This window comes from Sapajus apella, unplaced genomic scaffold (genome assembly GCF_009761245.1).
Source record: "Sapajus apella isolate SASKATOON/1434 unplaced genomic scaffold, GSC_monkey_1.0 scaffold49, whole genome shotgun sequence".
Taxonomy (NCBI): Eukaryota; Metazoa; Chordata; class Mammalia; order Primates; family Cebidae; genus Sapajus; species Sapajus apella.
This window is the reverse complement of record NW_022436989.1, coordinates 4932189-4951428: the sequence shown is the minus strand read 5'-3', so window position 1 is coordinate 4951428 and position 19240 is coordinate 4932189. Positions and strand designations below refer to the sequence as shown.

Genomic DNA, 19240 nt, shown 5'->3' with positions numbered 1-19240 from the left:
TGCGTAGGCAGAGAATTACAAAAAAACTGAAAAGAGCTCAACTTTCCCTACAAATCAGCTTCTTCTTGTGACCCAAACTCAAATCTAACATCTGACGGCTCCCCTCCTTATCCTATCCATAGTTAGGTCAATACGGTCATAACAAGTCTCTCTGATCGTGCTCAATCTAAATCGAACCCTTAATGCATTTTATCTACTCTTCTGTTAATGCTGTTTTTCCGCACTCCACTCATTCCCCAATTCCATCCTCATGTATCTATCGCCTCCAGATTAAGCATGTGTATCACTTTAATTTTATCCCTTTTCTGCTCAAAATATTCTGTGACTCCTTACTGCTTACTGTAAAGTCCAGTCTCTTACCAAAATGTAGTCCAAATGTTTTACCTCACCCCAGCACGTATTTCAGGTATCAAATCATTTCTCTGAATCAGCAATTCTTAAACTTCTTATCTTAGAAACTCTTTACATCCTTAAAAATTACTTAGAACACCAACAAATTTGATCATGTAGATTTTTATGTTTACTGTATTCAAAATTGAAAATACAATTTTATTTTTTAGTTCATTTGAAAATAACGATAAATTCATTATAACTAATATATTTTTATTTTAAAAAATCACTATTTTCTTAAAAAAAAAATTGCAAAGACCAGCACTGCTTTGCATTTTTACAAATCTATTTAATATTTGGCTTAATAGAAGACAGCTGAATTTTCTTAGCTGTTCCTGCCTTCAAACTGTTGTGGTACGTTATTCTGGTTGAAATTTAGGGGGAAAAAAATCCGGCTCAAACAGATATAAAGCTAAAAAAGGGAAAAATATTCAGATAGTTATGGATATCATTCTTTGAAACTATACCAGAATTCAACACGGGATAGTTTCTAAAAGGTTAGCTGCAATGCAGAATTTGAAACTTTATCAATAAACTTTCTGTACTATAAGTGAAAATTCATTGATCTATACCAGACTTTGAATGAATCTTTAACACTGTACATATAATTTTATAACATTATGCATTGGTCACATAGAAAACACTGGCTTATCGTGCTATGCTGATCTTCCTAATGTTGACACATTTCATTGTACGATCACATTTGTTATCAACACCAGTCTCAAGAAAAAAGTAAACAGTAGAAAGCTGACAAGTTCATGAGGACAGATCTGTCTCCTCAAATTTAATCTTTGCTTAAAAGCTCAATTTCCATCAGAGCCAGCATATACTGTGAGTTGTTCTCCTTGGAGTGATAACACTCTACATGCCCAAGCTGGTGCCTGCCACTTAATACTGAAGCATGATTTATTAAACAAATGAATATATAGAGGATATGTAGATCAGTATCTTCCACGTAAGAGCAAAACAGAAATTTAAAGCTAAAAGGGAAAAAAAAAGTGATGCTCCTCTTTATTTTACTGAAAAAACATGGCCCTAGCATTAATAAGCACATGACTTAATAAGCCAAATTTATAAAACCAGAACGCCTAATATGCAATTCCCATGTTGAAAAATAAAATAAGTCATTTCTTACCTGCTCTTATTTTTTCATTTATTCCTATAAAAATTCAAAATCATTAGGTATTAATTCTCCAATTAATGACATACTTAGATTTCAAATGTTGTTGTACAGCAATAAGAGATTTATATTGGTACAATATGCTGTAATTCTGTCAAGCTAAATAACCACAGTCTAATATTTATATCAAAGATAAAATAAATCAAATTCATCTGAAAAATATAAAAGAAAACATGGAATAACACGATTTTTTATTTTTAAATAGTACTGAATACACTTATTTAAAAAAATGTGAAATTAAAACAAATCAAATTTTCATTTCTAAGCATAATTTCCCTCTATGTACATCCTCAGATGAAAGACACAAAAACATCATTAAATCTTTTTTATTAAGCAAATTTAAAAATTTTTTAAATATTTTCCATGATCTATAGCAGGACTTCTAGTTGCCAAAAAGCTATTTAAAAATAAATGTATTATGCATCCCTTAAACATAATACAGTACACCAAGATAGTGACATACTCACATAGAAGAAAAATTTTAAAGTAAAAATATCCCTTCTTGATTAAAAAAGTAATATTCTCACAAACTTTTTAAATAATTGTGAATTGATTCGGTTAATCAACAATGATACTGTCATACTAGGCCAGAAGTAGATCTCAAACTTTCAATGAAGACTCTTTAATCTATTTTCTTGTCATTTTTCATCTATAACATGAACTTTCTGAGAAGATGCTTAGAATGCGTTCATTATTAATTTGTTACAGAGGCTGGACCAAAAAAAAAAAAAAAAAAAGAAGAAGAAGAAAATAAGGTCTTTAACTTCATAGAGCTCAATTCCAGTATTATACCAGATTTCAGGTGCCCCCTAAACATCTGGAGGGTGTTAAATATTTCCCGAAAGCAGAACCTCGAAAGGTATGAACAAAACAAAGTAAAGGGTAGAATCGTTCCTGCAGCCTAGGGCTTCCCAACACAATCTCTCGCCTAGCTGGTCAAAAAGGAACTGAATACTTTCATCTCTAACTCAGAGGTTGAGGCATTCAGAGTTCAGATAAGGCACATGTTCTCAGGCTGTTCTAAAATATGGACAAAGTCGTGGCTTTTAGGAGGCTAAGTACCCAAAACAAGGTACCCTCCCTTCCACCAATCGTTTTAAGATGGACTGCTAAAAGTCAATCTTTTATTTTAAACACAGAATTTGCACCTAAGTTTATACCTGATGCATTAAACCCAAATTGCATTCTACTTTTATGTTTATGGTCCACAAGTTTCAACTAATTTTAAAACACTGCCTGGTTATAATGGAAAGTCTTGTCAAAAAAGCAGCATTTGACCGGGCGCGGCGGCTCAAGCCTGTAATCCCAGCACTTTGGGAGGCCGAGGCGGGTGGATCACGAGGTCAAGAGATCGAGACCATCCTGGTCAACATGGTGAAACCCCGTCTCTACTAAAAATACAAAAAATTAGCTGGGCATGGTGGTGCGTGCCTGTAATCCCAGCTACTCAGGAGGCTGAGGCAGGAGAATTGCCTGAACCCAGGAGGCGGAGGTTGCGGTGAGCCGAGATTGCGCCATTGCACTCCAGCCTGGGTAACATGAGTGAAACTCCGTCTCAAAAACAAAACAAAACAAAACAAAACAAAAACAAACAAACAAAAAAAGCAGCATTTATGATGTGCCAAGTATCCCAAAGAAATTGTTCTATGGACACCCACCAATATACATCCAAAATATAATGTAACATCATGAAAAACCTTTAGCAAGCATTGCAGTCACAAATGGTTAAGACTTCCAACCCAACCTCTTCCACTTTATATATACCTTAATGGGTGCTTCCACTTCTTTTGCACACTCTTTGGCTGGAAGCTGTAACTATGTTTAAGTATGCTGTTATTAATACCACAATAATTTCCAAACAAGGATTCTGGTATACTGGCTTCTGGTAGTGAGCTGACTAGAGGACCCTCAAATGACGTATACACTGTAAACCCAGGAACCTGTGAATATTACCTAATTGTGAAAGAGAATATCACCTTATATGGCAACACATGTGATTAATGATTAAGGATTCTGAGAAGAGGGACTTCCCCTGGAGGATTATCTGGGTAAGCCTAAATTCAATTAAAATGTCCTTATAAGAGTAATTTGAATACACATAGAGAAAGATGGGGAATGTGACCACAGAGGCAAAGACTGGAACAATGGACCAAAAGCCAAGGGGCACCTGAAGCCACAAGAAGCAAAAAGAAGAGACGACAAAGGGGTTCTCCCCTGGAGATTCCTCAGGGAGTGTGAACCTGCTGACACCTTGATTTCTAACTTCTGGCCTTCAGAACTGTGACAGAATCAATTTCTGTTGTTTTATGCCACCCACTTTTTATGAGTTTATGACAGTAGTCCTAGGAAATACAGCCCCTAAACACTATAACCAATGGCTTGCTAATAGAGCTAACAACTACTACTTATTCATTAAGTTCTTGGCATAGGGCATGTACAGATTCACATTTAATACCTTCTGAATGCAAAGAGGAAAAAATCCACATCACTACTATAAATGGTAGAGAATCCTATTTGTGAATTATGAGGCTGGAAGAGACTGTTTACTAGAATTCATAGTTTTACTTTGTCCTAATAACTTCAGATTCTGGACCTTGCCAACTTTCTTGCTTCACTTAGTATTTTATTCCCTGTAGTTCTTAAAACAAACAAACAATTTTAATGGTTTTGAGAGAATTTTGGCCATAGAAAATATCCTGAATTTCCACAGCTGAGTAAAAATATTATTTTGGCCCTCAGGCATATTTTTTATTTTTTTATTTTTATTTTTTGAAATGGTGTCTCGCTCTGTCACCAGGCTGGAGTGCAACAGCACAATCTCAGCTCACTGCAACCTCCACCTCCCGGAGTCAAGCAATTCTCCTGTCTCAGCCTCCCGAGTAGCTGGGACTACAAGCACACACCACCACGCCCACCTAATTTTTGTATTTTTAGTAGATATGGGGTTTCTCCATGCTGGCCAGGCTGATCTCAAACCCCTGACCTCGGGTGATCCGCCTGCCTCAGCCTTCCAAAGTGGTAGGATTACAGACTTGAGTCCCTGCGCCCTGCCAGGCTTAGTCTTTAATGACAACCTGAGATGGGACCTGGTATGAGCTTAGATTCATGCTCATTTTCCACCTAAAACATTTTGATAGGATATTCAAATAGATCTTTATCATGGACTATATACATTCAAACCAGAGTTTCCCTAATAAAGTTGACAGTGCTCCCTTCCTGCCATTCACCTAATAATGACAAACTGCATTTTTACTTAATAATCTTCAACCTAAATTAGTCCATATATAAGGATTTTATTTCATTATCCATCAACACTCTACTGAGAATCACATTTTTATTTTTTAAAAGCTGAAGTCCTAAGTGCCAAAGCAGAAGCTAGAACTGTATGTCTATGGACTAAATAGTGATTGATTAAAATGTGCAAACCGTCTTTCATCTAGACTAACTAGGGAATACCTAGATTTGTTCAGACATGCAAATGGAAAAGACCGTCAGAAATAATTCAATCTTGTGACCAGACAAATAGATAACGTTGACAAATATTTGATTACATTTTATGGCTACATTGTGTTCCAGAACCTAGTCCTAATTCTAACTTCATGAAAGGCAGAAAGATGTGAGGTAAACTGGGTACTGGTTGAGAATGCTGCAGAAATACTCATCTCCACCTTCAACTGTCAGGGACTATGCTAAAAACACAATCAGATGGATTCACTGAGATGCAATTAAATAAATATAGATGCAATCCAATTGAAAAGAAATCTATGAAACTATAGCACTGCTTTTCACAAATCCCATAAAATTTATTTGAAATTCATTTAGTTCATTTAGAATTCAATTAGAAACACAATCACCATTTTTAAAATGCTTCTTACCTAAGATACAATACAAACAAAAATTTTTAAGACCCTAATTACCAAGAGTTGTATAACAAACAAAAATTCTAATTTTCCAACACAGGTGCTAGCTTTTTAAGATACCAATGGTCACTCATACTTGTGGTAACATAGGCTTCAAAACTAATCACTGCATAAGAAAGACAATGGGAGCATTCTCACATGTATGTCAGGAATAGATGTTACTTACTGTTTTATCATAAAGCTAAAACAAGTATAAGATTAGCTTTCCTCAGAATGCGTTATTTTAAATATTTAATTTCCATGTTTAATGACAATCCAAGTTTTTACCATGTATGATTATTTACCCTTGTACATCTCGGAGGAAAAAAATGTATAGACATCTACATTTAATGCCTATGTTAATGAGAAAAATAACCTCTTTTACAATCTTTATTATATACAGAGGGAGAGAGCCATAGAATTTATGCCAAAAAAAAAAAAGAAGAAGTTGGCCATACTGTCAATGTGAAAAGCATGTGGTCACATTTTCAGAACTAAGGAAATTTTATTTTAAAGAAATGCTATGTTGTGTAACAATAGGTACAACAAATTGTTGTAATCAATATGAGGTCAACAAACTTCTGAAATTAGCCTTCAGTTTCTTTCCCACTCCACCTTATCATTAAAATGCTCTAGGTAGAACAATGTAACGGTTAAGAGGAAGGATTCTGGAGTCACACAGCTTGGGTTTGAATCCTAACTGTACCATTTATTAGATGCATGAACTTAACATCCCTACATGTCAGTGTCCTTATCTGAAAAACAGAAATTATAGTTTTTATCCACTGAAAGGGTTTTTGTAAGGACATAATGTAAAAGCCCTTAGAACTTTACCTGGCATATTTCAAATATCTGATTTGGTTATTAAATGATACCATTACCACTTATGATAACATAATTTATAATCTATCTACAAACCACACATCAAATTTCCCACTAATGAGTTTGTATTTATTCACAAGTATTTACACAAATGAGGCATTCATTTAAAAATGTCTCTCTTATATGAAACATTTATGTTATATAAAGAAGTGAAAAGGTTATCCAGCATCTAAACACAGTGACCACACAAATAGATAATGATGAATATTCGATTACATTTTAAGGCTACATTGTGTTCCAGAACCTAGTCCTAATTCTAACTTCATAAAAGGCTAATAATTTTACTTATTTTTGATATCAGAGGGGTAACTAGTCTTCCAAGGAAAAGAGCAGAAGTCAGATTCTTTGACTTCTTTTGGATATCAGAGGGGTTACTAGTCTTCCAAAGAAAACAGCAAAAGTCAGATTCCTCTGAACTTTTATAAATGATATACACAAAAGTACAGTACCCTAAAAATATAAACATTTTATGATTTTTCAAAGAGCAGCTTTAAACCAAAAAAAGGCAGTTTTCCATAAAAACAAATTTACATTTTTTAAGAAACTATCTTTGGCAATACTCTTAAAAGTTTTCATGAGTCAATTTTTACCTAAGAAAAAAACAGATCTAATGTTAATTTCAGTATAAAATCTATTTAATTTCATAATTCACAATGTAGTAAATATGTAGTTGCTTATTGACAGACACCAAACAAATTTTCACATATGAACTCCTTAAAAGAATATGGCAGAATCTTTTCTACTAACGGATTTCACAAATAAGTATTAACACAAAAAATACTGGATATAGAGTCCATAATTATGTGATACATCTTAAATATCAGTAATCAATTATAGTTACTGAAGAAACGCATGATGATAAATAAAACATTTACAGTCTTTAAAATTATCGATTACAGTTTTATATAGAGGCATACGATTAGTTCTAAGTGGAGGCCTATTAATGTCTCTCAGGGAGTAAAAGAAATGTGCTTCTCACTGAACTGATCATAACAGTATTTTATTGATGTCTTAAAACTAATCCTGGGCCAGGCAGAGTGGCTCATTACTATAATCCTAGCACTCCGGGAGCCTGAGGCAGGCAGATAACTTGAGGCCAGCCTGGTCAATGTGACGAGGCCCTGTCTCTACTAAAAATATAAAAAGTAGCTGGGTGTGGTGGTGAGAATTTACAATCCCAGCTACTCGGGAGGCTGAGGCAGAAGAATCACTTGAACTCGGGAGGTGGAAGTTGTAGTGAGCTTAGATCGTGCCACAGCACTCTAGCCTTGCCAACACAGCGAGACTCCATCTCAAAAAAAAAAAAAAAAAAAAAAAGTTCCTGAAGAATTCTGTTTATATTATCTACATTGCAATAAACTAGCATAATAATTTTTCAACTGCAAAGGGACAATATGAAATGTAACTTTTTAAATGAAAGTGCTTTTGCATATTATAGGTACTTATTAAATACATATTGATTAGATTTTCCAGCTCCTGCAAACCTAAATTTTTAGGTTATCACTTATCTTTCATTGTGTCTTGAAACATGTTCCTTCCTTGCCCTCAGGCAACTTAAAAGTGTTAAATTCTATTTTGATGTCTATGCAATGTCTTTGACCATTTGTCATCAACCAGCTTTGGATGTGTTAATAGTCTGTGAAAATTGAGCAATGTCTAAGCATTATAAAATCCTGCCCAACTCAATCATTTTAAGATGCTGCTCAAGAGCACCTAGATCAAAAAAGCCACTTTAAATATTTTTACTTAGAATTGAGGAAAATTGGCTGATAGTTATTCATTCACGAATACTCAGTGAGTGTCAAAATATGTACAAGCACTAAGAATGCAGCAATAAATGATGCAAGCATAGTCCCAGCCCTCGTGGAGCTTTACGTCTAGTAGGCAGCTGTGAGAGGTGGAGAAGAAAAGGGGATGAGGTGAGTAATTAAAATTTTAAGTGAAAATGTCCTGTACCTCTCAACTTTTGCCCTATCTGTTAAATATATGCTATGTCATTAAATGCTTTTAAATCTTAAAAAAAAAAAAAAAAAAAAAAAGAAAAGAAAATGTCTCCCATTTCTTTAACCATTCTTAGTGATCCAGAATGTCATACTGAGGGATGGCAACAGCTTCTCTATTCCTTGGCACTTCTAAATAGCATTTCATAGATTGAGAAAAAGGTAGTCAATGATATTTGTGGGTCTGACGTATAACTGTGGGGGAAGGGACTGGGAAGAGTATCAGCACAGGATTCTCCAATTTGCTGCTATGTTGATTCCAAGATGAGGCACTGCAACCATTACTCCTTGAAGCCTCAGGACAACACAAGCAAAAGCATGGTAATAGTTTTATGATACCTTCATCTAGGAAGTATCAGGTTTTACAATATTGTCCATTCTTGTCTTTCTCACTGATTACTGCATAATATTGATTAATAAGATCATACTTTTAACCACCTGAATGTCTCTTCCTGGTTTTTTCACCCAGGTGAGATCTGGGTCATTGAGATGTTTGTCTGCTCTTGGACTGGTCAATGTTGCCACTGCAACTGGCCACATGGAAAGTGTTTACAATTGTAGTGATTTTGTGTTGTGTTTCCAAGATGCCTTCAAGGCTTTCCAGATGTACCCACATTCCCCTGCTTTGCCACATATGTTCCTTCATGATTATTTTGAGAAGTATATTATAGTCAAGAAATTCTTCGTCTATTGCATAATGCATGAACTTATCATTTTTATATTAAGTATAGTTTTCACTTGATCTTAGCCATAAGGCCAAGAAGCAATATTAAGTACAGTTTTTATATCTACTTCCTAAAGAAAGCCGGGGTCCATGTTTTGCTTTGAAGCTGATGAGATGATAAGAAAAATACCTGTGCATTGAGTACCACAAGACGTTAGAGTGCCAACTTCTCTAAGATCTCAGTATGGCTGGTTTGTTAGTACTTTTATCTGCTTTACAATTTTCTTTTGCTTTCCAGAAAACTGCATAATTACCATACACCCTTAAGTATTCTGCTATTTGTTTCATGATATTCGGTGAATCAGTTAATCAAATTCCTGTTACACATGTTTTTAGGAAACATTACACTTTTAACCAAAGTGATGCTTTTAAATTATTCTCTTAAACATAACATCTTAATAGAGTTACAGTACCCAGTTTTACTCTTAAGAGAAAAGCAAAGTGAGTAAGGAGGGCACAGGAGTGTGGAGTGGAGACACAGAACAAAGCATCTACACAGACTAGCCAACAGAAAACATCCTGGCAATTTAATGAAGAAAAACCATGAGTTTAGTTTAAATAGCAGTAGATATGTTGTGGAGAATTACTCAGTCTATACTCAGCTTCCTGCTGTGCTAAATGTGAGCTAAATTATTATTTTGCTTATATTTACGCTCTTGTAGGTTGTGAAAGCAGAGCTTTCTTTTTAATCTGCTTTTTGCATTAAAGCAAAGTTTCCAATTCCACATACTGCATTTAACACAGTCATTCTTGCACCATTTTCAAAAAGTATAGTCATAGAATTTTAAACTATTATAAATATAGACCAATTTAAAAAATAATTTCATCAAAAACTTTACAACTTCCTTACTTTAAATATTTCCAATTTTACCACCTTATACTATCAAAATATATTATACATGCTATATATACTGCAATAAATAACCTTAATGAATACCAAATATGGAAGCAGCGAGTCCATAATGCAAGCAACTACCACAGCATAGGTGGGCAATAACCATTAATTCGATGAATAATAAACCTACCATTATTCAAAATGAAGACTATGCTTATGTCAGGAAAGCTCTCTCAAATGGAGAAGTCTCTCTGTAACACAACCTTGTACGGCTCAGTCCATTTTTCTGTTAGAACATGCCTGATGGGTATGACAAATAACAATAATGGTGCTTCATACAGCAGTAATTGGGAGTTTGCAGAGAAGGCAGGCTGTAGTGCTTGCTCATCAGGAGGTGGCCTGCGCCATCTGAAAAAACTCTCAAGTGGTCCAACCAACCCACCCCACTCCTGTATTAACATCAATGCTCTACAGAAGAAAAACATAGAATAGAATTTTATCTTAGACTCTTACCAAGGAGTTATTCCTGCAATAAAAGTCCAGTAGTATGGACCCTAAAATGACATTGCATCAAACCATGAGCTCCATTATTCTGAGGAAGAATTCATGCCCTTCATAACTCCTCTCTTCCCTCCTTTGTTTTTCTTAGACAATGTGCTGATTGAGACTTGTATCATAGCATGTAAGTGGTGAGAGGAAGAAATGGTAAGAGCAAGGAAAAAAAGTAAAAATGAATGTCCTTAGCCAAGCACTGTGCTCAGGCTTCACTTACAAGAGACCTCTTCACAGCTGCACTGAGAGACTGGTGCTGCAGTCTTCACACTTTCCACAGAGAGCTATGCTGAGGCTCTCAGACACTGGGACCCGTTGGTAAAGGGCAGAGTTAAGATTCAAACAATGGTTGGGAGCGCACACTCTCAAGCCAGACTGCCTGGGTTCAAATGTCAGTTCTGTCACTCACTAGCTGTGTGACTGAGATACAGTGAATGCTGTTTAATCTCTGGGTCTCAGCTTCCTCTTCTGGAAAATGCGGACAATAATAATGAAGAAATAATGTTTGTAAAGCATGTAGAACAACATCTGGCTCATAGCAAGCATTATGTAAGCATTTGTTAAGTGAATAAAACATCTCAGAGTAAGGCTAAGGAAACCAATCAGAGGAGATTTAGTGAGTATCTAACATGAACAATATGTTAGACTATACAAAATTAAGTAGAGTGTTTAAAATAAAATGGAATTTGTTCATTTAATTTGTCTAGACTATCACTATTCCACATTAGCTGAGCAAAGGAGGTACTGATTTTTTGTGGATAAAATTCATATTTTTATAATCACTTTGCTTATGTCCTGTCCTTATCTCTTACTAGTACTAACAATAATGAATTGAGTGTCACTTATGATTAACCAATGAAATCTCAGTGAAAAACTGACAATACAACTATCATAGAAATCACCTTTCTTAATTCAGCAATTAACTATAGGGCAAAAAAATCGAAAGCCTTCCTTCCACTGAATTTACTACTAAACATTTCACTGTTTCTTTCAACTTATCTTTTAAGAAAGTTACTCCATACAAAAAGAAAAAAGGCCACACCTCATTGTTCTGGATTTTTAAAACTGTAGATTCAGAAGGTGCACGTGCAGGTTTGTTACATGGATATAATCATTATTTTCAGATCAGGCCTTCCCCACTCTTCCTTTCTCATTACATAAAGTAATAATCATTTAATCCCCAATACTCTTAACTCAAAGAAATGTTACACCACACATCAATATTAGGCTTTTACCTCTATTTTAAAAACGTATGCTTTTCTAAGAGTACAGGAACAACAGTGTATTTCCACTTCTACTATATCTATGTAGACACTGCATATAGTAAATTAAGAAGTAAATTAATCTTGATTCATGTTGTATTTGAAAGATGTAATTATGCCTAAGTTTTTAAAACTAAAGGCAATCTCTGCTTCCATTTTAATGAATAACGCTCTAAAGTATGGCTTCAAATAATTTTGAATACTAGAATATCTGCTATCAAAGACACAAAAGGTAAAACACATCAGCCAAGAAAAATCATTTTAACTTTCCCATGTAATCGTCTTATACCTTCTATAAACCCATCTAATTTGACAATTTGTGGCCAGTCATGTTATCATTTTCTTAAAATAGAACTGAATGTGCTTACATGACACTGTCAAATTGAAGGGCACAGATATATCTAACATTTTAAAGGAACAGAACAAATCAAAGAAACGCAACCACAAATCAAACACTATTCAATTACTCAAATAAGCAATTTGAGCACTCCTCAAAGAAAGCTTATAGATAATATACATAGAAAAGCTGCTTCTCAATGTTAAAAAAAATGAATTTACTTACCTTGGCCCTCTGAGGGCAGTATTACCTAACACATAGACAGAAATTTCAGAAAACAATCTTTACCTATCATTCTAATAAAAATGAATTTTTTTTAATGAAATGGGCATATTTGTTTGTATACATAAATATTTCTTTCCTCATCATTATCTGTACCTGTATAAGCATAATACTGCTGTTTTAAAATGTTTCCACTGACTTCAAAATGAAAGATTTTCTTGAAACCAAGGAATCACGAAGGAAAATTCATGGAAGCATCAGTATCATTGAAGTCATCCAAAACACAATAAAATAAAAAACTATATAAGGACTTTACACTGCATAAATACTCAAAGTTACTATTTTGTTCTCTGTAGAATAATTTGTTTTAAAAACTGCATGACATCACAATATACAATCTATCAGTAAAAACAAAGTAATTTGAGGAGGGTAACAATTTAGTTCCAAAGAGTCTTCTTAAAAGCAGCCAACAACAATATACTAGTTTGTTACAAATCACTCATTTATTAATAAAATATAATGCAAACGACAAATTGGCAGTGTAGAGTTAAAGCACCCACTGAGTTTTCGTAACTTGATTCTTAAACTAAGAATCTTTACATAGCATAAGAATTATCAATTCTAGAATCTAAGCCAATCAGTGTACACTGGATGTTTTATTCCTTTTGCTAGTTCACAGGAAAAAAAAAGTTTCCTAGCATTCACTTATTAAAGTTTTTTTTGATATACAAAACCCTAAGTAACTAACCCTATATAATCCAGTGGCATGACAGGCCTTTAAGAATATAAAAGGGCCGGGCGCGGTGGCTCAAGCCTGTAATCCCAGCACTTTGGGAGGCTGAGGCGGGTGGATCACGAGGTCAAGAAATCGAGACCATCCTGGTCAACATGGTGAAACCCCGTCTCTACTAAAAATACAAAAAATTAGCTGGGCATGGTGGTGCGTGCCTGTAATCCCAGCTGCTGGGGAGGCTGAGGCAGGAGAATTGCCTGAACCCAGGAGGCGGAGGTTGCGGTGAGCCGAGATCGCGCCATTGCACTCCAGTCTGGGTAACAAGAGTGAAACTCTGTCTCAAAACAAACAAACAAACAAACAAACAAAAAAAGAATATAAAAAGTGCTAATCTTCATGTCAGAGTTGTACATAAGTTAATTAGTCACTATTCAACTTTCCAGGTCCCACCACTTCTCCCACAAGAGGTGAGGGAACCCTAATATTAAAAGAAAAAAAAAAAACTTCTATTGAAGGAAGATAAAGATTATTACAAGCAGGTAAACAGCAAATTTACTTTCACACAGCAAGATCTCACATGGATGACACTGACTGCCATTTAGTAAAAATGTGTTTTATCTAGATTTGTATTTACTTTTTCAAAAAAGTCCTTGCTTCTCTAATTTAAGGTATAGTTCTCCACTCAGGAACTATGCCATTATCTGCCATAATTTTGAATAAATTAATTTTTAAAATTTGACCTACTAGAATTAAACAGTTTTATTCATTTTAAAGTATATAAAATCATGGATATTTTAAGATCAAAAAATTTTAAATTAAATTTTAAATCTTTTTTTTTACTAAAACAAAAGGTAAAAGTAACTAGGTTAACAGTTTACATACTACAAATTTGGGGAAGGGAAAGAAGGTCATGTCATAAAATTCTTTTCTATAATAAATATATATACTTAAGTATCTCTTCAAAAAGATGCCAGGAAACAACAGCTGCTGTTCTATGCATTTTTGCTTAAAAGTATAAAATTATGAACTTTGATGCTGTGTTCCAGTGTCAAGCAACTAAGTGACTGGCTTGGCCAAAAAAATAGACAAACTTCACGGTTTATGCTTTTCCTGCTTTTGTATCTTAATCATCTTCTGTTCTAAAAAGTGCTACCAAGTTTACCCACATCTTTAATCAGATTTTTTGAAACTAAAACACATTAAAAATTTTAAGCCAAAACATTTAGCAAGATGCCTTAAAGAATATGTCAGACAGTGGAATACTCTGTTTTCAACATACTGGCCAATATTTTTAAAAATTACTATTCATGCAGGATTTTTATGAGGCACAATTCAAATACACATTAAAGCTAAAAGTTTCTGAAGTTTTCTGAATTATCCTCAAAATATACCAAGTACGGTTTCACTTATTTGTGAAAATGTCCTCACAGTTTCATTCTCATTTGTGATACATTTCATAGGCTATGGATATTTCTACTTCTTTGGTACTATAAGTTGTTTTTTATAAACATCCCATTACTTAAAAATGTAGACTGTAACACTTGACTATCTATCTAGAAATATTGGCACCCATCACCATGTGCCATTAAACATTACTAGCACTGCATTCAAAAGTGAGGGTTATTTTTCTAGTGTAACCAACTTATTCTTTTAAACCAAAACAGAAGTTCTTAGTCACTATACCCAGTCCTATAAACAACTCTTAAATACTAAATTAGGCAGCTCTCCCAGGTACAACATCCCTTGACTCATCAACCAAAATTATTGAGTAATATTTACTACTGTGAATGCTGGACCAAAACAATAATTTGAAAAGAAAAACGTGAAGAACCATCACCTACATCTGTGTGGGAATTAATCATACTCTACTGAGTATACTGACTTCCTCCTGTCGACCAAAGCCATATCCTCTTCTCTAAGAAAACACTTCTGCTTATCTCAGCACTTTCATCCCTAAGTGAGCTTGATTTGTTTCTTCATCAGCAAAATAAAGAGCTGTGACAATCAAATAATGCTTTAAACCTCCATGAGGAGAAGAAATGTTATTTTTACTGTTGTTTGCTCATATTACAATCATGTTTATTAACTATGCATTCCAAAATCTTAATAACCTAAATACAGTTTAAGTACTGGACATAGCAGAGAAAAATTCAGCTCCAAAATAAGTTGAGGTTACTTTAAGTAGAAAAATAATTTTATAGAATGTTAAAAATTCAGCTCCAAAATAAGTTGAGGTTACTTTAAGTAGAAAAATAATTTTATAGAATAAAATGTTAAATTAGCTGGCTGGGCATGGTGGCTCACACCTGTAATCCCAGCACTTTGGGAGGCCGAGGCAGGTAGATCATGAAGTCAGGGGTTTGACACTACCCTGGCCAACACAGTGAAACCCCGCCTCTGCTAAAAACACAAAAATTAGCTGGGTGTGGTGCCATGCTTCTGTAGCCCCAGCTACTCAGAAGGCTGAGGCAGGACAACCACTTGAACCCAGGAGGCGGAGGTTGCAGTGAGCCAAGACCACGGCACTACACTCCAGCCTGGGTGACAGAGTGAGACTCCATCTCAAAAAAAAGGAATAAAATGTGAAAACATCATCGCTACATAACCACTAATACCATGCCTCCAAAATACTTTTATATAAAACTGTGTTTATATTTTCTTTAAACAACTGATTTCCCTCCATATTTATAAACCATCATAAATCACTAAATAAATATATGGTTCCAAGAAGCAACCAGCTTATCTGTGATCATTCTCTTAAACAGCCTCTATAGCTTGGTATTTTTACTCTGCAATAGTCAGAGCATTATATAAATACTCCAATTGTAATAGCTACAGAGCTCTAGACTTGCATATAACACCTAATAAAAACATTACTAACAGCTACTACTTAATTCATTCAGGACATTCTAAATATATTAACTCATGTTGTCTTCACAAGATCCCTAAATAGCACTTATTGTTTCTTTCTTTCAAAAGATGAAGAAATTCACATTTAAAGAGCTTAAGTGACTATCAGTAAATTCACTCATCTAAGTTAAGTGATTTTTAAATCTAGTCTTCATAACTTCAAAGACATTCTGCCTTAGGCAAGTATACATATTAAGGTGATTGAAATATTAAGATTTGGCAAATGGCTCTGAAGGAATTAGAAGTAACATATGTTAATAAAGCATAGATCTGGAAGTTTGCTTGTGTATAGAAGCTAGCATAAGCTTGTTTTTACCAGTCACTCATTAATAACCTGACCACTGGCAAACCATACTTTCTCACTTTAATAACAAAACCTTCTACTTAAAAAATGGCATACTGCTTGCCTCCAAACTTAGTAGGGATATTAGGATTGTCTATGAAACTATAAACACATGGACATAATCCTACACACAAATATGGATATATTCATGGCTACCTATATAAAAGAAATAAATACATGAGACAAAGGAAAAGTCAGGGTGGCTGATGATTTTCTATGCCTTTTCAGCAAACACAGATTACAGTCACCTGAGTAAAAACTGACAGTAAAACAAAGTTTTTATGGATAGACCTGACCTCTATATTTCTTTATGAAAAGTTGAAAATAACAGGTAACCTTCCCTTAATCCTTTCAGAAAGACATCATTCTGGATACAAAGCTCTGTCAGTACGTTGGCCTTTCAACCATGCTTTACACAATTTCTGCTTAATAATTATGCAACAAAACCTTAAATGTTTCAGGAAGGTATGAATTCCAAAAGTTAAAATTAGCACTTTTTAGTTCTCCACACATACATTCTTTTGTAATATAAGTACACATTTGGGGGAAAAAAAGGGAAAACAAGAAAAGTCAGAGCTTCTCTTTTTGTTTTCTAGTTATTCCATTCATATTATGATTGGTTTTGAAATGTTACAAAAATTTTTGGTGTTCTAGAAAACAAGTAACATGTAAAAATTTTACCTAAGGTCACTGTTTCTTCTTAATTATTTAAGGTGAAAAGTAATAAACCAGACATTTAAGTAAACATACTCACTTCCATCTAAATATAAGTGTTATCATAGCATTTGAAAACATTCCATATATATCAAATCTCTAACACCTAATGACAAGAATGTATCAAAAGGAAATATACAGCCAACTCATTAATGCTTGATGAAAATGCACACCTGTCATTTATAGAATCCATGACAACCATGAGAAAAAGAATATGTATTGATCAAAAAGGCCAGGTTACTAAATAACTGTTTCACAACTAAGGACATTTAAGTTCAAAATTATGGAATTACCTACAAAATAAACTGGGTACGCTTTACCTCACCCCTAGTGGTAGGTTATAAAACAAATCGATTCAGTTTAAAATAGTTTAAGTGCTGACTAGTGTTAAAACGTTCATGTATGCATTAAGATCATACCAAATCACCTGACTGATTTCTTAATCAAAAGCTCCTCTTGTCAGTTACCAGTTCACACCTAACATTAAACCAAACGGTATCTGTCATCAATATGGAGAAATAAGAAAGTTTGTATTGCCATTTAAAGAAGTTGCTTTCTAAAACTAGACATGAATAAGGGAGAGAAGAGGAAGTATTAAACCCCTAAACTAATTAACAAAATAAGGGAGGGGGGAGGCAGGAAAACAATGGTAATTAGTATGTACCCTTGGTTAACCAAATCCACACATACATTCATTCTGTATATGCACAAACATCAGCAGCATCATAAACCGTCTCAAGTTCTAGCCATTATTCAGTTCGACATCTGCACATGTTTATGCGTCTCTCCAAACAACCTCTTGAACACCCTGCTGGAGCTGTCATTTTTTTCTTCTCCCTATCTGGCAGATGGCAAGTCAACAATCGGCATCAACAGCAGCCGAATATCTCCCCCTCCATCCTACCCCCCTAAACAGACACAATAATAACTTCTTTGTGCTTCCCTACAATGCAGCTGCTTAAACCATTTCGCTACAAGGCTGCTTTGCCTTAATAAAAAAAAAAAAAAAAAAAAAAAAAAAAAAAAAAATCCCTTCTGTCAAGTCTAAAAAGCAGCATAATGTTAAGCAAGCTAAAGCCACAGCACAGCTGCAAACGGGCAGACACATTGACAGCTCCTCCCTTAACAAAGCCCTGTGAATTGAAGGGGGTTCATCTGAGGCTCACACAGTAATTAGTATAAAAAAGTCCGACAGCCTCTATTATGCTAAGGGGGAAAAAAAAACTGGACAGAACTGGGCTGCTGTTTTGCGTCAAGAGTTCTGCTGCAGAGTAGATAAATCATGTTGGGTTTTTTCCTCTCTTTTTAAAGACAGTAATAAGGAGGATGAGAGAAGCTAATTTGAAAACTTGGACACAGTAATTGTACCATATGGTGAGCATTTATCCTTTCTGAAATGCACGCTAACAGTCACTTACATGCACACTGCTTTGTTTTACAGTTGTTATTCTCTCTACCATATTCATAAAATGGATTTGAATATCTGATACTCAAGAGAAGTTGTGTGTAATTAGAACAGAACTGCCTAGGTTTAATTTACTGGCCTTGTACTGCAATCTAGTAAAATGCAAAACAAAATTAAACAATGTTTCCACTTCGTAAAAATATTTTTTCTTTAACTCAACAAAAAACTAATGAATACAGGTTCATTGGAGTGTTTCTAAGTTAAGGTATAGTATATTTTGAAAATTCCAACAGAATAAACTAGGTATTGATAAGATTTCTACTGACCAATTTCAAAGATATTATGTCACTGTAAGAATGCTCTATGTCATAAAGGTCACCTGGTTTAATTTTGCATTTCACTAAAACAGATGTAACTCTTTCTCGTATGTATCAGTAAACCTAGATGCAACAGAATTTCCTTCCATGTGTCCTAACAATTTTAGGACAAGAAATTCTGTCATTTATTAAATAGCTATTAAGTACTATGTGCCAAACACCTATCTGGCACAGAGAGGAGAATACAGAAAAGTTTTCACATTTTTTTAAAAATCTAAACATAAATTGAGTTAATATTTTTGTCTACTTCCAAATTCGATAAAAATCTATTTGAAAAAAGACTTTAATAACACTAGTGCACTGCTTATCATGGCACAATATATAGCAAAATGACATTTTCCTGAGAAGAAAATCATATAAAAAAAAAAAGATTAATCAGAAGTAAATTCATTGTAATGCCATCTGTGTGCGCCTATTAGGTAAAATATTCTGTATTTACTCAATATTGACTATGTTCTAAAGCTGGCATACTCAA

At 34.3% G+C, this 19240-nt stretch overlaps 1 protein-coding gene across 8 annotated transcripts in view; it reads right to left on the bottom strand.

Annotated features, from left to right (window-relative positions):
• AKT3 (AKT serine/threonine kinase 3) overlaps nucleotides 1-19240 on the bottom strand; it is a 331186-nt gene that overhangs the window by 184365 nt on the left and 127581 nt on the right. The window lies entirely within an intron of this gene.